We start from the raw sequence: 22,284 nt of genomic DNA, 5'->3' as shown, positions 1-22,284 counted from the left end.
CAAGGGAAAGTAAACAGTTTGGGAAAGAAAGGACAAAAATTGAATATAGAAGACAATTTCTGGACAAATTCCAAAGACAAGTTAGAAGTCAGTGAGAAAACGTTCTTTGACCAAGGTGAGAGAAATTTTCCATCTAACCTCAACCCAGAGGTGGCTGCAGTGGGGGCAGCAGTGCCAGCAGAGGGGGCGGCTGCCATGGTGGCAGTGGCAAGATTAGAAATGGCTGCTTCTGGAGCTCCAGACTCACAGGTAGTGGGGGGAATCAAGCAGCTTATCAGAACAAGGGAACAGGGATTTTATTGCTGGAAATGAGGCAGGATTCTCTTGTTTTCCCTTACTTGGATCTGGGTCACAGTCCTGGGTGGTGGTCCTGGGTGAGAAGGAGTGCTGGTGTGGCAGAGCTTGTGGTGGCTGTGGAGAGGGAGTCACCATAGCAGTTCCAAGGCAGAAAAGAGTGCTTGAGGTCACTCACAGACCAGAGTAAGTACCAGTAACTACCAGGACAGTAGAAGAGTTAATATCCCTCATTGGATCATACCACCTCAGAAGAATGAAAAATTTACAGGTTCCTAGAGGTAGCTCTGAAAAGAGCAGCATAAAACTTCTGGAACTTGGGAAAGAGCAGTCTACACTCTGAAAGCAGTCACATCTTGAGAAAGAGCTAAAATTCAAATAATTGCCTGGGAAAATGAGCAGACAGCACAAAAAACTCAGTCTATAGAATCTTACATTGGTGACAAAGAAGATGAAAACATACAGCCAGAAGAAGACAACAAAGTAAAAAACCTACAAGAAAAATATGAATTGGTCAAAGGCCATAGAAGAGCTCAAAACATATTTGGAAAATCAAGAAAGGGAAGTAGAGGAAAAACTGGGAAGAGAAATGAGAGGGATGCAAGAAAATCATGAAAAATGAGTCAACAGATTGCTAAAAGAGATCCAAAGAATACTGAAGAAAATAACACCTTAAAAATATACTAACCCAAATGGCAAAAGAGGTCCAAATTGCCAATGAGGAGAAGAATCCCTTAAGCATCAGTATTGGCCAAATGGAAAAGGAGGCCCAAAAGCTCACTGAAGAAAAGAATTTCTTAAAAATGAAAATGGAGCAAATGGAAACTAATGATTTTATCAGAAATCAAGAAATTATAAAACAGAATGAAGAGAATGAAAAAAAATAAAAGACAGTGTCAAATATCTCACTGGAAAAACCACTAAAGATGGAAAATAGATCCAGGAGAGAGAATTTAAAAAAAATTTGGACTACTTGAAAGCCATGATAAAAAAAGCCTAGATATCATCTTTCAATAAATTATCAGGAAAACCCTCCAATATTGTAGAACTAGATGGGGAAAATAGAATTTGAATGAATACACCAAATGCCTCATGAAAAAGATCCCAAAAGGAAAACTCCTAGGAATATTGTAGCCAAATTGCAGAATTCCTAGATAAAGGAGAAAATATCACAAGAAGCCAGAAAGAAACAATTTAAGTATTTTGGAAACACAATCAGAATAACAAGATGCAGCAGCTTTTACACTAAGGGATCTAAGGGCTTGAAATATGAGAGGTAAAAGGAGCTAGGATTAAAACCAAGAATCACCTACCCAGGAAAATGGAATGTAATACTTCAGCGCCAAAAAAATAGATTTTCAATGAAATAGAAGACTTTCAAGCATTCTTGATAATGAAAAGTTCAGACAGAATAGAAAATTTGACTTTCAAATTCGAGAATCAATAGAAGCATGTAAAGGTAAACAGGAAATATAAGTTATAAGGGACTTGCTAGAGTTGAACTGTTTACCTTGCTACATTGAAAGACGATATTTGTAACTCATGATACCTTTTTCTCAGTATTAGCGTAGTTGAATGGAATATACATATACAAATACAAATACATATACATATACATATACATATACATATACATACACATACACATACACATACGCATACACGTATACAAACATATATACATACATACAGAGAGAGACAGAAAGACAGACCATCAGAAGGCACAAAGTGAATTGAGTATGAAAGGATGATATAAAAAACAATAAAACTAAAGGGCGAGAGAGGAATATATTGGGAGAAGTAGAAAGAGAGAGATAGAATGGGGTAAATTCTCTCACATAAAAGAGGCAAGAAAAAGTTGTTATAATGGAATGGAAAACAGGGTAGGTGAAAGGAAATGAGTGAACCTACAGGAAAGTCCAGGGGAAGGGGATGAGGGGGAATGATAGAAGGGAGGGCAGATTGGGGGAGGGGTAATCAAAAGCAAACATTTCTGAAAAGGAACAGGGTCAAAGGAGAAAAGTGAATAAATGCTGAACAAGATAGGATAGAGGGAAATATAGTTAGTCTTTAACAACATGATTCTTATGGAATTTTTTCCCCATAACAATACATCTGTAATTTATATTGATTTGCTTGCCTTGTCAAGGACGGTGGGTGAGGAGAGAAGGGAGAGAATCTGGAACTCAAAATTCTAAAAAAAATGTTAAAAATTGATTTTAAATACAACTGTGAAATGAGATATGCAGGCAAGGGGGTACAGAAATCTCTATGGCCCTACAAGAAAGTAAGGGGGAAAGAAATAAAAGGAAGAGTGAGGTGATAGAAGGGAGGACATCCTGGGAAAGGGGGCAATCAGAATACATGCCATCTGGGAGTGGGGGGGGGAGTGGAGTAATGGGGAGAAAATTTGTAACTCAAAATTTTGTGGAAATGAATGTTAAAAAATAAAAATAAATTAATCTTAAAAATTAAAAAAAAACAGAAAAAAGAAAACAATTACTGGGGAAGAAGGCAAGGTATCAGAAAATGCCAACTATGTAAAAATAAAATTATCAATAAAGGGAAATGCCAGGGTTAGACTAAAGACAAAACCAAACAATTCCTTATAAAATACAACTGGACAAATGGAAACAAATACACTAAAATAAAATTCCTTAAAAAGTAGAATTTGGCAAGGGGAATCTTATCAGTCTATGAGACATCAGGAAATATTTAAGCAAAATTTAAAAAATGAAAAAATAGAAGAAAATGTAAAATACCTTATTGGAAAAACAATTGACCTGTAAAATAGATCCTGGAGAAATAATATAAGAATTATTGGTCTACCTGTAAGCTATGATGGAAAAACGAAAAGAAAAGAAAGGAACCTGGAGAGCATCTTTCAAGAAATTATCAAAGAAAACTGTCCTTCGGTCCTAGAACCAGAGGGGGAAATAGTCATTGAAAGAATACACTGGTCACCTCCTAAAGGAGATCCCAAAGCAAAATCACCACAGAATATTCTAGCCAAATGCCATAATTATCCGGTCAAAGAAAAGATGTTACAAGCAGCCAGAAAGAAACAATTTAAATATGGCAAAACCACAGTCAAGATCATGCTGGACCTTGAAACTCCTACATTAAAAGATCAGAGGGCTTGGGATATGATATTCCATAAGGCAAAAGAGCTTGTAATACAACCAAGGATCAATTACTCTGCAAAGTGCATAGTGTTTCAGGGCAGAAGGTGGACATTCAGTGAAATAAGGGACTTTCAAAACTTCTGGATGAGAAGAATAGAGCTCAACAGAAAATTTGATTTTTAAATATAAGACTCAGGTATAAAACTGTAAAAGAGAGGCATAAAAATGTAAACAGGAAAGGAAAAAAAAACTTGGTGTTCAATAAGGGCAAACTTTTTAAATCTCTGAATGGGAAGATACCTGTAACTCTTGAGAACTGAATTTTATTATCATATTTGGAAGGGGCATACAAAGCATGGACATCAGTTGAAGTTAATGAGATGATAAAAAAAAATCTAATTAAGACATTAAAAGGGATTGTAATCAGAAGAAAGGAAGGGGGCAACCAGAAAAGAATAAGTTACATTACAGGAAGAGAAGCAAGGACGTACTACAGTAGGGGAAAGTAGAGAGGGAGAAGAGCATTGTTGGAACTTTATTCTCATTAGATTTGGTTCAAAAAGGGAATAAAATAATCAGTTAGGTATAGAAGTCTGACTTACCCTATAGGAAGTAAGAAGAAGTAGAAGGGGAAGAAAAAGGTAAAAAGTGAATAGAAAGGAGGGAAGAAGTAGTAAGGGAAAAGGGAAAGAAAAGGGAAGTGCAGATAGAAGGGAGGGCAGATTGATAAGGGGTAGTTGGAAATAAAAAATGGGACAGGGAAAGGGAGAAAAAAGAGAAAAAATAAACAAGGGGGAAAAGGATGGAAAGACACAGGTAGTAATCATGACTGAATATAAAAGGAATAAATTTTCTCATAAAACAGAAGTGAATAGTAGAGTGGATTGAAAACCACGATCCTACAACATATTGTTTACAAGAAAGACATTTGAAGCAGAGGGATACACACAGAGTAAATGTGAAAGGCTGGAGTAGAGCATATTATGCTTCTGCAAAAGTAAAAAAAAAAAAGCCAAAAAAGAGGGATAGCAATTCTCAGACAAAGCAAAAGCAAAAATAGAACTAATTAAAAGAGGCAAGGAAGGACACTACTTCCTGGTAAAAGGTACCATAGACAATGACGTAATAGTCTTACTAAACTTATATGCACAATGTGGCATAGCATCCAAATTTAGAGAATTTAAGAGACTTTCAGGAAGAAATAGACATCAAAACTACTTGTGGGGGATATCGACCTCCACCTCTCAGAACTAGGTAAATTTAATCACAAAACAAATGAGAAAGAAGTTAATGAGATGAAAATAATTTTAGAAAAGTTAGTTATGGTAGATCCCTGAAGAAAATCGAATGGTATGGAAAAGAATATATTTTTTTTCCTCAGTGGTAAATGACACCTACAGCAAAATTGACCATATATTAGGAAAAACAAAGCCATGTCATCCAATTTAGAAAGCCAGATATATTAGATGCATCAATTCAGCTCATGAGGCAACAAAAATTACATCTAATAAAGGTCCATGGAAAGATAGACTAAAGATTAAATGGAAAATAAATAATCTAATCCTGAAGAATGAGTGGGTCAAACAACAGATCATAGAAACAATCAATAAATTCATCCAAGAGAATGAAAATAATGAGACAACGTACTAAACATGAGATGCAGCCAAAGTGGTTCTTAAAGGATATTTATATCTCTCAATGCTTACATGAATGAAATAGAGAATACATGAATGAATAGAAACATAATAGAAATGAATAGAGATGAAATAGAAAATACATGAATGAAAAAGAGAATGAAGAGATCAATGAATTGGGCATGCAATGTTAACCCTTACAAAAGAGACAAATTATAAATCCCAATTAAATACCAAATTAAAAATATTGAAAACCAAAGGAAAGATTAATAAAACTGAAATTAATAAAACTATTGAACTAATCAATAAAACTAAAAGCTGGTTATATGAAAAAACATTGATTAATTTAATTTTAAAAAGAAAGAAGAAAAGTAAATTACCAGTATCAAAAAAGAAAAAGTTGAATTTATCACCAATGAGCAGGTAATGAAAATGATTAGATGCTATTTTGCCCAACTGTACTTCAATAAATTTGACAATTTTAGTGAAATTGATGAATATTTATAAAAAAACCATAAATTCCTCTGATTAATAAAAAGGGAAAGAAAATAATTAAATAATGCCATTTCAGGAAAAAAAAATAAAGGAACCTTCAATGAACTCCCTAAGAAATAATTTCCAGGCTCAGATGGATTTATAAATGATTTCTATCAAATATTTAAATGCAAATTAAACCCAATTCTATATAAATTATTTTGGAAAATAGGCACTAAAGGAATCACACCAAATTCTTCTTATGACCCAAATATGGTCCTGATACTTAGACCAGGAATGGCCAAAGCAGAGAAAGAAAGTTGTAGACCAACTTCCCTAATGCATACCGATGCAAAAATTTTTGATAAAATAGTAGCAAAAAGGTTACAGCAATTTATCATCCATATAGTACACTATTATTAGTTAAGATTTATATAAAGAATGAAGTGTTCATTCAATATTAGGAAAACTATCAGTATAATTCACCATACCAAAACAAAACTAACAGAAACCACATGATCATATAACACCTATTGCCATTTCCATTAAAAACAGTAGGGGTCATAGGAATAAATGGACTTTTTCTTGAAATAATAAGTAGCATCTAAGAACATTTGCAAGCATTATTTGTAATGGGGATAAGAGAAAAGGATGTCCATTATCACTACTGTTATTCAATATTGTACTAGAAGTCCTAGCTTTAGTAATAAGAGAAGGGGATAAAAATGAAGGAATCAGAAGAGGCAAAGTAGAAATGAAGGAATCATTCTTTGCAGGCAATATGATGGTATACTTACAGAATCCTAGAGAATCAAGTAAAAAGCTACTTGAAATAATAAATAACTTTAGCAAAGTTGCAGGATAAAAAATAAACCAAATAAATCTATATTTCTCTAAATTACTAACAATGCCCTAGAGCAAAAGATGGAAAATTCCATTTAAAGTTATTGTAGACATGATAAATTATTTGGCAGTCTACCTGAAAAGACATATCTAGGAACTATGTGAACACAATTAAAAGAAAAAAAACCACTGTTCATGCAAATAAAGTCACATCTAAACAATTGGAAAAACGTCGGGTGCTCAGGAGCATGCCAACCTAATACAATACAAATGTCAATTCCACCTAAATCAATTTACTTAATCAGTGCCATGCCAATCAAACTACCAAAAATATGGAGCTAGAAAAAAATAATAACAAAATTCATCTGGAAGAAGAAAGATCCAGAACATGAAGGGAATTCATGAAAAGAAATGATAGGAAATGTGGTTTACCCATTCCAGATCTTAAATTTTATTATAAAACAGCAATCATCGAAACTACTTGGTGTTGGCTAAGAAAGAGAATGCCAAATCAGTTGAATAGGTTAGGTACGCAAGACATGGCAGTCAGCGTCTATAGTAATGGCTGTAAAGAAGTTCAAAGCATCCACCTACTGGGATAAGAACTTACTCAGACAAAAACTGCTGGAAAATAGTATAGCAGAAATAAAGCATAGACTAACATTTTACACCATATACCAAGATAAAGTCAAAATGGGTACACAATTTAGATATAAAAGCTGATACTATTAGCAAACTAGGAGAGTTAGGCATAGTTTAACTGTCAGATTTATAGATAATGGAAAAATTTATGACTAAACAATAGAGAGAGAATAATTTGAGATGCGAAATGGATGACTTAGATTACATTAAATTGAAAAGGTTTTCCACAAACAAATCCAGAGCAACCAATATCAGAAGGCAAGCAGAAAGCTGGGAAACATTTTTTATAACCAGGCCTCATTTTTAAAATATATAGAGACTTGCATCAAATTTATAAGAATACAATTCATTCCTCAAGTGATAAGTGGTCAAAGGCTAAGAACAGGAAGTTTTCAGAGGAAGAAACTAAAGCTATCAATAGTCATAAGAAAAAAATACTGTAAATCACTATTGATTAAAGCAATGCAAAATAAACCAACTCTGAGGTAATACATCACACCTATCAGATTGGCTAACATCACAAAACAGAAAACTGATAAATGGTGGAGAAGTGGGAGAATTGAACACAAAATCATTGTTAGCTGAATTGTGAACTTATCCAACCATTCTTGAGAGTAATTTGGTAATATTCCCAAAAGATTGTAAAACTATGCATACCCTTTGACCCAAAGAGATAATACAAATGGGCAAGAAACCCACAAATACAAATATGTTGATAGCAGCTCTCTATGTGGTGGCCAAAATTGGAAGTTGAGGGGATGTCCATTAATTAGGGGATGGCCAAACGAGTTGTGGTATATGAATATAATGGAATAATATTTCTCCATAAGAAATAATGAGTAAGCATACTTCAGAAAAACCTACAAAGACTTACATGAACTGATGCTGAGGGAAGTGAACAGAATCAGGAGAATATTGTACACAGTAGCAGCCACATTGTGTGATGACTGACTTTGCTAAACTTAATTCTTCTCAGCAATGCAAGGATCCAAGACAACTCCAAAATACTCATGATGTAAAATTCTATACATATCCAGAAAAATAACTATAATGTGTGAATGTAGATAGAAGCATACTTCCCCCCCCCCATTTTTGTTTGTTTCTTATTTCCAATGGATCATCCCATTGGTTCTAATTCTTCTTCACAACATAACTAATTTGAAAATATGTTTAATATGAATGTATATGTAGAGACTATGTCAGATTGCAGATCATCTTGGGAGGTGGGGAGGATAGAGAAAGGGAGAAAATTTAGAAGTCAAAATCTTATGGAAGTGAATGTTGAGAACTAAAAATTTATTTTTTAATTAAATAAAATTGGGGAAAAAAAGAAAGAAAGAAGAGGTATTCGGTTGCATAGGATACTAAAGGTTTATAGAGCCATTAGGTGATGTCATTCTCGTACACCTGTAAAACCTGGGTGGTGTGCCAGAAAATTAAACTTCTACAATTTGAATTGTTTTGGGAAGATTCTCTACATTATCTGGCAAGATAATTCAAGGTGAGCTGTTAAGCATTCAAACTCTATGGCAGAGTGTTACCTCAGATAGGCCCCAAACGGCAAAATTACATTCACCTAAAAGACTATTTTACATAGAATTCAAAAAAGACAGACAGGTGCTCACAAAGAGGTTACAAGAAATGGTACAAGAACACATTCAAAGTCTCTCTGAAGAACTTAATATCGGTTGTGAGACATGAGAAATACTGGCACAAGACTGCCAAGTATGGTCTGCCTGCATCAAAGAAGGTTCTATGCTCTACAAGCAAAGCAAAATTGCAGTACTACAAACGAAATATGATATTTGAAAATATAGAGAAATCTCTATGTCAAATGTTCTTTTTTTTGTGACTGAGACATGGTAGAGCTTTCCAAGCTCTTTTTAGACTGATGTATAGTAGAATGTATTGTATCTTGACTCCAACATAATGGTGTCATTCATCCACTTTGAGTGCAATGGATAACAACAGCAGCCACTGCAAAAGTAGAAGAACAATAAATGAACTGCCCTATCAGGAAAAGCCCATAGACCTATATAGCTAGATTGTAGTTATTGTTTCTTCTTTCCAATGGATCATCCCATTGGTTCCAATTCTTCTTTACAACATAACTAATTTGAAAATATATTTAATATGAATGTATATGTAGAGGCTACATCAGATAGCAGATCAGTATATACAGTAAAATGTATGACTGGAAAGCTGTAAAGGGAAAGTATTGCAAAAAGGCTTTAAAAGCAATTGTATTATAGTTGATACTGGAGGAAACTACAGGAGATTACATGGGGAGGGGAAAATTTACATGTCAGAAGAACTGGGCTTTAGTAATGCCACTTTGGCAACTGAATAGAAGATAGACTGGAGTGAGGAGACACTTGAGGGATGGATAGCAATTGGAAGGTTATTGTACAAGTTCAGGCAGAAATTTGAAGACGTGCATTAGGTTGTTCATCTTTCATTTTTTAAGAAAAGTAACATCAAATTATTGGAAGAGTAATATCTTGACGTGCCTGTGAATTTGATTTAAATGAGGCAGAGTTGCACGGAGCCATGGGCCTCACTCTCTCTTCTAGCAATATTTATGTTTATTGGCAAGAGAGAAGTTAAAATGACTATCAGTGGTCTGTTATACAATGGATGACCTTGGCGTCTTCTGTCTGACCAAACGTTGAGCTTTCTACAATGCTTGCCTCAGCTTCCTTCATGGTTGTTGGAATAAAATTGTTCTCATATCCTCAATTTGCCTGGGGAAGTCCTCATATACTTGGTGAGACATGTTTCTTTAACAGTATTGGTAATTACACACATGCAAACACATATAATTAAGGGTCTCATTAATAGTATTCTGTAATAATTTGATATATTGATGGTAAATAATCAGCTGCACTCTTCCTAATCCAGTTGTCATTTGATTTTGTATTTTCTTCCTACATGTTGCAGTTTAAAAGAAAAATAAATGTTTTTAACGTTTAAAAATATTTCATCCATGAAAAGAGCAGATTTGTTAGGTACTTATGGTTTGCATTAACTTAAATTACTGTAATTATCACAATGTGGGCCTAGGCAGAGTATGGAGAATCGCTAATAGATGACCTAAATGTTTTAAATGATTGATAAAATTAGGATAATCATATTTCAATGTGATCTCATTTCATACCATATCCCTCACAACTTGAAGTATCATGAGAAATGGATATAAATATTCAGGCCAAACAGAAGTATCACTTTAACCCATCCATATTTTCTTCTTCATTCTGAGGAGTCCAGTTATTTATCTCCTACAAAATGACCATGTAATTGTTCAAAGTAGAGAATATTTTAGCTACTATAATTTCTTTTCTTTTGGGATTTTTATGAGAATAATTATATAATTTAATTATACTTATCTAAAATGTGATCTAAATAAAGTTGTACCTTAAAATTGTAACTGTCCTTATATGCTTGAATGTAGTGATAAAAACTGTAGAAATGCAATTTCCTGTATGGATAATAGAGGTTGTTATCATATGAGGAAAATTTGTTTAAGAAAAAGGACAATATGGCTGCATTCCTGCTACATCTCTACAATATCTAAGAAAGTTTGGAATATTCTTCTATGACAGTTATTATTATATATTTCCATCAGTTTAAACATGAAAATTTAGGACCCACTTTCATTTGGGTGTTGTTGGTCAGATTCAACACTTTTAAAATGATATGCCTTTTTTCATTTAAAACACACACATTACTGAAAAGAAATAAATAGATGAAATAATTCAAATATATTTTACAATGTTTTGATTCTTTGAATTACCAGCTTTATAAAAGTTTTTCAAGAAAAAGCAAAATTTTTTTGAGTTTAACTTTTTATTATTTAATACTTTTAGTTTTCAACATTGATTTCCAGAAGATTTTGGATTACAAATTTTCTCCCAATTTCTACCCTCCCCCACCCCAAGATGGCATATATTCTGATTGTGCCATTCCCCAGTATGCACTCCTTTCTTTCATCCTACTCCCCCCCACACCCTTTCCATTTTCTTGTAGGGCAAGATAAATTTCTATACCCCATTGACTGTATATCTTATTTCCCGGGTGAATGTAAAACAACTTTTTTTTGAGCATTTGTTTTTAGAACTTTGAGTTCCAAATTCTCTCCCTTGGAACTCTTTTGCCATTTGGATTAGTCAATTTTTTAAGGTGTGATTTTCTTCAGTATTTTTTTTGGATCTCCTTTAGCAAGTCATTGACTTGTTTTCCATGATTTTCTTGCATCATTCTCATTTCTTTTCCTTATTTTTCCTCTATTTGTCTTACTTGATTTTTGAAATCCTCTTTGAGCTCATCCATGGCCTGAGACCAATTCATGTTTTTCTTGGAGGCTTTTCTTGTGGGTTCTTTGACTTTTTTGACTTCTTTTTTCTGTATATTTTTATCTCCTTTGTCACCCAAAAAGACTCTATATTCTGAGTCTTTTTATGCTGCATGCTGCTCATGTTCATAGCCAACTACTCGACCATTGAGCTTTTGGTCAGGTTATGACTGCCTTTAGACTGGAGAGTGCTTTGTCCCAAGATTCAGTGGCCTTGCACTACTGTTTTCTAAGGCACCACAAGCTCTACCACATCAGTGCTCCACCTCCCCCAAGAACCGCCAACCAGCACTGTGATCCAGATCCAAGCAGGGCAAAGCAAGAGAACGCTGCCTCTGATTCAGCAAAGCAGTCCCTGCACTCCTGCTGAGATTGTCCTCTTGATTCCTCCCACCACATGGCCCAGGGACTCTTCAAGCAGCCACAGCTGGAGCTCTGCAAGAAGCTTTGACTTGTTTTAGGCAGCATGAAAGTAACAAGTAAAAAGGGATTGTTTGAATATTGGATTTAGTGCAAGGGTGATGGTGAGGAGTCTGCTTTTACCTGAAGAATGTAATGGTACCTAATGTACATATAGAGGATTTAGCCTTAATAACACAATGGCCCCTTCCATATCAGACTTCAGTGAAGTAGATGATGGTATAGGGTTTTATAACAGGGATAGTAAATAAGTGATGAGAGATGAGAGGGAACTCTTAGTGAACAGTCTCAATGATTTTGTTGAAATACAAAACAATAACCTCAGGTAAGATGATGAAAGTACAAGTGGCAAAAATCTTGTGGAAAGAAGAGCTTTCAAATAGTCATTGTGATGTGTGGCATTCATTACGGGGGAAATTTTTGGGACTATCTTTTCATAATGAGGAGACAATTTACACTAGCTATAATAAGTTTGAAGTAGACACAGTCAGCAGATTTGTCAATTTCCATTTCCATTCCACAACATAAACCTTTCCTTCCCTTACTGCAACTGCTATGTCCTTCTCCACTAAAGTTAAGTTTCTATTAATGTTGGTGTGTCTTGGTATTTATTAGTTCATAAAACTATTTATTATCTCTGTCCCTAGGTTGAAAATTCATAGGGACAAGGAAGCTTTTTAAAAAGAAAATTTTTTAACCTCCTCAGCCACCTTGAAAATTCTTATTAAAATTATGGTTGATAAACTGATTTTGATTCAATTTTGTGGTCAATATGACATAGGGATTTTGCTGGTGTCAAGCTGCGTTTACTGCAGATAATTCTCGCTTCAGGCCAATGTCATTCTCCCCACCAGAATCTCTACAGAATTTCAGATGTATGTTTTTTGGGGGGAGGTCCTAGCCTACTTGGTCCTGCTTCTCTTTAGTTTTATTGAAAATTTGCTTTATCTGGCACTCTTTCCCCTCTTTTACAGGGTATTTTTTCAATGGTTATAGGCTTGGAGATCACCTTGTCATAAGGTTCAAAAACTAAATTATTTCCATGGAAGGTGGTAGCAGATAAGAAATGGAACTCACCTGGATGCTCACATAATGGCTCTTCCCTTCGAAAGAATGGGTCCTATCTCCATATCTATCCTTTGAAATTATCCAATTTTTTCACGAAAATTAATGCTTTCTCTTTGAATGCTTATCAGAAGCTTAGGTTTGCTTACAAGAAGATAATGGAATTTATCACTAGGAGTGAACTAGAAAAAATTCGAACTTTGACTTTTTGAATAAATTATTGAGAACCACTCAAGATACAACCTAGATCCATGTTTTTCAAGAACCATGTTTTGGAGTGATGATCTATGTTTTCAAAGACTCAATGTAACCAGCTTATATTGATTATAATCTCACTGTAATTTGGGACATGTTACCTGATGAATCACTACGGCCGTGATAAATGCATGACATATTTTTTTTCTCATGATGCAAGACATAATTTTGTTTGATTAAAGTCTCAAATGACCATTTTTAGTGGAATTCAATTCAAATTCCCTCCAGTCTAATAGGGTGTATAAGAGTTGTTATTCTTCCTGTTTGTCCTGAAACAACTCAGTGTCATCTCCTGTGTTGGTAACCAAAAATGGGCTCCTTAGCACTTAGTTCAACAAGTGCCCTTAAATAGTTTGGCTTCTGTTCCCTTTGAGTAATTCATTGAGCCTTACTAGGTGCTAAGCCCTGGGCCCAAACCCCTATTAGGTATAAAACCTTAGTGGGTGTGGATTGGCAACTAAGGTGGGGCCCAAGGTGGGGCTAACTCCAGGGAGGGCCTAGTTTTCATGTCTGGGAGAGCAGAGGCTTAGACCACATGGGTTTAAGTCTGCCTCTTTGTGACGATTCTAGGTCACGTGGGTGAGTCGCATGTGTGACTCACCCCTGACACTGAAAAAGATATAAAAACCAGGGGTTGGCTGTCTGTTCTTTGGAGCTTTTTGCTGCAGCAGTAGTGGCATGTTACTCTGGGCCAGCCTTTCTTCTGAGCTCCTGGGCTGAACCTAGATGTTGGTAACTATGAATTGTATTGGGTCTATCTGTTGATGTTTGTACTTTATTTGTAATTTGCTCTGAAGTTCAGGGTGCTGGCTTTTTCCCTGAACTAAGTGAATGATATTTGTATGCCAAACTAAAGTAAGCTTGTCAGCCCCTTCACCTTGCTTTCCTTAGTTAAGCAGATCAAAAGAACCTGTGCTGTTGGCAGCTTTCTGGGTGCTGGCTGTGGGTGGATCTTACACCCCCACAGAAGCTGCTAGCCGGATTGTGGAAACATCTTCTTGCCACAATAAGGCATCAATCAATCAATCAATCAATCACTCAATCAACATTTATTGAGTGCCTACAATGTGACAGAAAACTTGTTAAGTGAAGAGCATACAATCATAGGTACAAGGTAGTCCTTGACTTTCAAAAGCTTATAATATAGTGGGAGAGATAATGTGTCAATAAATATATACAAAATAAGCTATGTGCAAGATCAATAAGAACTAATTAACAGATGGAAGGCACTAGAATTGAGAGTGGTTGGAGAAGGCTTCCTGTAGAAGATAGGTTTTTAGTTGGCACTTAAAGTAATTCAGTGCGATTAATAGTTGGAGCAGGTGAAAGAGAGCATTCTAAGAATGAGATAGTTGGAGAAAATGCTGGGAGCCAAGAGATGGAGTGTCTTGTTCAAAGAACACACAGGAGGCTAGTGTCACTTGACTAAAGATTGGGAAGGTACCAGGCAGCTATATTATGAAGAGGTAGCTATATGGCATATAAGATAGAGTGCTGGACCTAGATTCAAGAAGACAAGTTCAAATCTGGCCTCAGACATTTGCTAGTTGTGTGACACTGAGCAAGTCACTTAGCCCCTATTTTCCTCAGTTCTTATTTGTTCATTTGTAAAATGAGGGCACACTGGAGAAGGAAATGGAAAACCTCCCCAGTCTCTTTGCCAAGAAAACCATAAAAATGTAGACTCAGAAAGAATACAATGACTGAAAAATGACGTCATGGTATGAAGGCTCTTGAGTGCTGAACAGAGCAACATATCACAATTGAATGTTAGGGAAAGCTACTATTTTATACCACATAGAGTCACCTGTCCACAAGGGAGTTTATGAAATTGATTTTTGATATAGAAACTCTTCCCAAAAAAGCAGATGATGATCTATACCAGCAGAATAGTGAAAACAATGCAATTAAATATTCCTCATCAATTTCAATATGCTATTAGTACTAAAACCTTAGTTCCTTAATCCTGGTCATTGATTCCTAGGAACAACTTTGCAGTTGATTTTGATCCTTGTATTAATTCCAAATCTGCTTTGGACAATTCTAAATCCTTTGACCCTTTTAAATGTAATGATCTGTATCTTTTATTTACAGATACTATGATTCTGCCCTAATTCACAGGAACCTTCACATTAAATCCAATACCTTCTTCCATGTCACATTTTTGAAGTATCAGGACATATTCCCATATAACAAACCTCTATATTTGATGGTTCTTCCATGAATTACTGACATAAGCTTAGGTGTCCCAATTTAAAGGTTTTATTTTTAGTAGCCTGACAAATAATTATTCTAAGCCAGAAATCCCAAGCTCATTTAGAGCAGCTAGCTACTCTATTGTTATATTTTCAGTTTTGTGTATATATTATCTCTTAAAAACTTTAGTTCTACACATTCTCATCAGATTTTCTGCTCTTACAGAGAAGATAGAAGTAAAGTAGAGCAAAATATAATTCTACTTTACTGCTGTCATTTTGACCATAATATATGCTGAATTTCGATTTGGTTTTTTCTTTCAGAAAATCAGTGGAGGAAAAAGTTCTTTTTTATCATTGATACATTTTTTTACAAGTTTTTATTTATTTAGTTAAATACTCCCAAATTACATATTTTTCTTTTTTATAATTAAGATGTTTAATTTTTAGTGTACATCACTCAGTTCCACATAATATTGAGTTCCACATTTCTTCCCCCCCTTCCCCCCTACCTCCACAAAATGGCATGGAATCTGATATGTCTTCTACATATAACTTTGCATTGAACTTAGTTACAGAATAGTCAAGTTGTAAAGAAGAATTATGATCAATGGAATGAATCAGGAGAAAGAAGAAACAATGTCCCCCACTGGAAAAAAAAGCAAACAAAAGAGAAAAAAAAACTAAGGGAAATAAAAGGAGAGCAAACAGTGTGCCTCAATCTGCATTCATGCTTCATAGTTCTTTCTCTGGATGTAGATAGCTCTCTCCATCATGAGTCCTTTGCAGTTGTCTTTGCACCTCATATTGCTGAGAAGAGCTAAGTCTACCAGGGTTAGTAGTCACAGAATCCGTATGTCTGTGGTTGTGTATAATGTTCTCCTGATTCTGCTCCACTCACTCAGCATTATATCATGTAGGTTTTTCCATGCTGTTATGAAGTCCGTAGCTTCTCCATTTTTTATAGCGCAATACTGTTCCACTATATTCGTATACCACAGCTTGTTCAGCTATTCCCCAATTGATGGCTATTCCCTTGATTTCCAATTCTTTGCTACTACAAAAAGAGCCACTATAAATATTTTGTACATATGGATTCTTTTCCCACTTGTGTGATCTCTCTGGGGTACAACTCTAGAAGTGGTATTACTGGGTCAAAGGGTATGAAGATTTTTATAACCCTTTGGGCATAGTTACCAATTGCTCTCCAGAATGGCTGGATCACTTCACAACTCCACCAGCAAGGAAACAGTCTTCCAATATTCCCACATCCCCTCCAGCATTTATCATTTTCCTGTTTTGTCATTTTAGCCAAACTGACAGGAGAGACGTAGTACCTAAGAGTTGTTTTGATTTGCATTTCTCTTATCAGTAGTGATTTCCAGCATTTTTTTTCATTTGCTTGTAGATATGTTTAATTTCGTCCTCTGAAAACTGTCTGTTCACATGCTTTGACCATTTCTTGATTGGGGAGTGACTTGCATTCTTATAAATTTGGCTCAGTTCCCTGTATATTTTATAGATTAGGCCCTTATCAGAGACACTGGTTGTAAAGATTTTCTCTTAATTTCCTGCTTCCCTCTTAATCTTTGTTGTATTGTCTTTTTTATACAAAAACATTTCAATTTAACGTAATCAAAATTATCCATTTTGCATTTTGTAATGCTCTCTATCTCTTGTTGTGTCATGAATTCTTTGCTTTTCCATAAATCTGATAGGTAAACTATTCCTTGCTTTCCCAAATTGCTTATAGTGTCAGCCTGCATTCCTAAATCATGAACCAATTTTGACATTATTTTGGTATATGATGTAAGATTGATCTATGCTCAGTTTCTGCCCTACCATTTTCCAATTTTCACAGCAGTTTTTATGAAATAGTGAATTCTTAACCCAGAAGCTGGATTCTTTAGGTTATGAAAGAGTAGATTGTTATAGTCATTGAGTACTGCATCTTGTTTACCTATCCTATTCCATTGATCCATGGCTCTGTTTCTTAGCCAGTACCAGGTAGTTTTGATGACTGCTGCTTTATAGTACTGTTTAACATGTAGTATGGTGTTTCAACAATAAAGCTACCAGTTGCTGTGGGGATGTAAAGCCAACAACAACCAGCTCACAGAACACTGCAAGCCCAGGTCTTCTCCATCTGCTTTACAAATACAATTCATAGTTGTCAACATCTGAGTATTCAGCTGGGGAGCTCACAACGCCTGGCCCAGAGTCACACACCACTCCTGCTGTGGCTCAGAGCTGTGACAGAGAATGCTAACATCTGCATTTATATATCCTGTTCAGGGCCCTTGAGGACCCAGACCTCACCCAGGCTGGGGTTGGAAAAGCTCCTCACCCCCAATATCACATCAGATACAAATCAATGACTCTCGACTGTCTCAGTGCTAAGAAGTACAAAAACATCCCACTTTATGTGCCCCATTCAAACAAAGGCCCCCATCATTAAAGGTCAACAACAAAAAGTCCCACCTTAATTAATATTACATATGGCTAGGCCACCTTCCCTACCATTTATTTTCATTAATACCCTAGATATTCTAGACCTCTTATTTTTCCAGATGAATTTTGTTATTATTTTATCCAGCTTTGTAAAATATTTTTTGGTAGTTCGATTGGTATGACATTGAATGAATAAATTAATTTAGGTAACATTGTCATTTTTATTATGTTACCTTGGCCTGAGCATGAGCAACTGATAGTTTCCCATTTACTTATATGTAACTTTATTCTCGTGAAAAGTGTTTCATAATTGTGTTTATACAAGTTCTTGGTTTGTCTCGGCAAATAGACTCCCAAATAATTTATATTGTTTGCAGTAACTTTGAGTGAAATTTCTCTTTCTATCTCTTTCTATTGGGCTTTCTTAGTAATATATAGGAATACCGAGGATTTATGTAGGTTTATTTTATATCCTGCAGCTTTGCTAAAGTTGTTTATTATTTCAAGTAGTTTCTTACTTTATTCTCTAGAATTCTCTAAATAAATCATCATATCATCTGCAAAAAGCAATAATTTAGTTTCTTCTTTGCTTCAGTTTCTTTTTCTTCTCTTATTGCTAAAGCTAACATTTCTAGTACCAAATTGAATAGTAGGGGTGATAATGGACATCCTTGTTTTACTCCTGATCTTATTGTGAATGCATCTAGCTTATTCCTATTGCAAATGATGCTTGTTGATTGTTTTAGGTAGATGCTATTTATAATTTTTAGGAAGGCTCCTTTTCTTCCTGTGCTTTCTAGTGTTTCTAATAGGAATGGGTGTTATACTTTGTCAAAGGACATTTCTGTATCTATTGAGATGGTCATATGGTTTCTGCTAGTTTTGTTGTTGATATGATCAATTATATTGATAGTTTTCTTAATATTGAACCAGCCTTGCATTCCTGGAATAAATCTTACCTGGTCATAATGTATTGTTCTCGTGATAAGTGACTGCAATCTTTTTGCTAATATTTTATTTAAAATTTTTGCATCAGTACTCATTAGGGAAATTGCTCTATAATTTTGTTCTATGTTTTGACTCTTCCTGGTTTGGGTATTAGTACCATATTTGTGCTATAAAATAAATTTGGTAGGACTCCTTCTTCACATATTTTCCCAAATAGTCTACAAAATATAGAAATTTATTTTTCTTTAAACATTTCATAGAATTCACATGTAAAACCATCTGACCATGGAGACTTTTTCCTAGGGAGTTCATTGATGGCCTGCTCAATTTCTTTTTCTGAGATGGGATTATTTAGATAGTTTGCTACCTCTTCTGTTAACATGTGCAATTTGTGTTTTTTATAAATATTCATCCATTTCCCTGAGGTTATCAAATTCATGGAAATACAAATAGCAAAATAATATTCCCACAAGCCCTTGACCTAATCATCTCGATACCATTGCCAAGAAAAAAAAAAAACTTATACCTGCACAAAAACACTGCTCCCTGTCCTATAGTAATCTAAGATGTTCCATAATTAATATTAATAGATTTTTACTGTACTTACAAAACCTTCTGATTATAGAAATTTGCCACCAAGAGAGTAAAGGGACACAGAGTAAGGGGATCATATTTTCCCCAGCTTCCTATCAACTCCAGGCAGAAGTTATGTCAAACTGCAAGCTGCATTAAGCTAGGCCTCGTCTGCCAGGCTTTAGTTAAGAGGGTCCCACCTCAGCACATGCTGAACAGTTGCCCTCTCAACTTTGCCAAGAAATCACACCTGCAGCTCATGCCTGCCCTCCCTCAGGGCTGCTGGCATCTTGGGTCAGCCTTCCTGGATACTCACAACTGGAGTTAGGCTCAGAAAAACAGTCAGTTAACAGTCCCATTAAGTCTTTGAATGGCAAGATTGAATGAATATAATCTCACATTGCTTCAGGAACATCCTTAAAACTAGCTTTAAATAGCTTACATGCATTTCCTCCCTTATTTATAAAGTCTTCCCCTTAAGATCATAAGTTATTGCTCTAACACATTCACATCAGTTTCTCCTCTAGTTTTCTATTCTTCTCTAATTATGCCTGATCTGAAAGAATTGAACCATATAACATTTTCTTTATGTTTTAGACTATGAAATGAATTCAAATCCACATTTAACTTTTCCCACCAATACAGAAATATTCTATAACTCATCTTTCCTAAAGAGACTTACATAGAAATTCTTTTCCCTGACCTGAAGATGTCTCTGATTTAGTTCCAGTGATCAATTACACTATTTGTATTAATACCTAATTACTCTTATCACTTTAAAATATCTAAAAACTCTATCTCATATAGATACAATATAACTTTAAAATCCCAGCCTTAGTCTATGGGATAATGATTCAACCTTACATTTGTAAACAACATTATCTCATAAAACTTCTTTTCCCTTTTTCCCAAATTATTCCCATTCATACTTTAGAAACCATATTATCTTTCATTTGGCTATACGCAAGTACCAATGTAACTAGTAATTTGATTAAAAACAACAAGATGTCACATATTTGCATTTATCCAATTTTCCATTTTTTTCCCCATAAAACCAACTTCTTTCACAATGGTAACAGATTCTGGAAGATAACTTCCCTTTTGTCACTACCTGCTTATTTCTGATTAAAGAGATCTGCCATATCATCTCCCCCTGAGGGTGGGTTCTTTTTCATCAAATGGCAAGCTTCACTAATAAAAACTACCAAACCAAATCCATCTCAAGTCTAGTCTAATCTTATCATTTCTGTTGACTTTAAGAAGCCAGGTTTGTAGGCTTCTGACCCCTACTGTTTTATTATTTTCAGTAACACTCAAATCCCAGTAATTGCTGCTCCTCCCCCTTCCTTCCCTTCTGACAGGTGGGCTAGGGTAAAATTCTTTCTTCTTATCTAAACTAAAGGCAGGGAGGAGTAAGGAATGTAGGCTGCCATTTCAAACGTCCTTACAAGATTTTACAGAACATTTTTCAAAAGTATTTTCCCTTCTTTAAAACAGTTTAAAATTTTATCCTTATGTTAAAAGGAATACTCACTAAACCTTTCTGAAGAGAATTATTTAGAAGGTTTTAGAATGACAGACATCTCTCTCCTTCTCTTTCCTTAAAGCAAATTAACCCTTAAACACTGTCATTCATTAACTAAGTTGGTGAAAAATGTCCTCATTCTCAAATTGGAATATGATATTTTGAAAGGCAAAGGAGCTTGGACTACAACCAAGGATCAACTACCCAACCATAATTGACCATAATTTTTTTAGGTAAAGAGATGCACATTCACTGAAATAAGGGAATTCTAGGCCTTTCTGATGAAAAGACCGGAGCTGAATGGAAAATATGATTTTCAAATTCAAAACTCAAGAGAGACATAAAAAGGTAAACAGGGAGAAAAAAACCCCTTGTTAATCAATAAGGCAAATTATTTACATCCTTATACAGGATTATATATATATATATATATATATATATATATATATATATACATATATATATACATATACATATATATACACACAGATACACATATATTTACATATATATATATATATCTTGAGAATAGTACAGTTATTATGACAACTGAAAGGGATACACATAGACTGTGGGTATCAGTATAAAATAACTGATATAATGATAAAAAATCTAATATGATGATAAAAATCATAATTAAGAGATATAAAGTGATCATTCTGGAGAAGAGTTAAGGAAGTAGTAGAAAAGAGTAAATTACATCACATGAAGAGGCAGAAAAACACTATATTAGAGGGAAAGAAGGGAGGGAGAAGAGCTGTATTTGAGCTTTACTCTCATAGGATTTGGTTAAAGAAGGAAATAACATACTCTGATTACTATAGAAATCAAACTTGTCCTACAGACAGCAGGAGGAGAAAAGGGAAAGAAAAGGGAGAGGGGAGGAAAGAAGTAGCAAGGTGAAAAATGTAAGAGAGGGGATCAAGAGGGAGGGTAAATTGAGGAAGACAGTGTTCAAAAGGAAAACTCTTTTGAAGAGTGGAAGGGAGAAGGGAGAAATAAAAGCATAAACGGGGTGGGGGAGAATAGGATGCAGAAAAAGAGAGAGATAGCAACATAACTGTGAATGTGAATGGGATGAACTCTCCCATAAAACACAAATGGAGAGCAGAATGGATTAAAAACCATAGTCCTACAAGATGTTCTTTACAAGAAACACATTTGAAACAGGGGAATATACACAGGGTAAAGGTAAATGGAATACATTGGGCTTCAGCTAAAGTGAAAAAAGGAGGGGTAGCAATCCTAATCTCAGACAAAGCAAAAGGAAAGATTGATCTAATTAAAAGAGGTAAGGAAGGACACTATATTCTGCTAAAAGGCACCACAGAGCCCAAAAGCAAGAGATAGAAAGAGAAATTCCATTAAAAGTTACTGTAGACAATATAAAATATTTGAGAGTCTATCTGCCAGGACAAACCCAGGGACTATATGAATATAATTATGAAACAATTTCCACCTGAACAAATTCAGGTCTAAATAAATGGGA

Source organism: Trichosurus vulpecula, chromosome 4 (genome assembly GCF_011100635.1).
Source record: "Trichosurus vulpecula isolate mTriVul1 chromosome 4, mTriVul1.pri, whole genome shotgun sequence".
NCBI lineage: Eukaryota > Metazoa > Chordata > Mammalia > Diprotodontia > Phalangeridae > Trichosurus > Trichosurus vulpecula.
Note: the sequence above shows the minus strand (reverse complement) of the source record.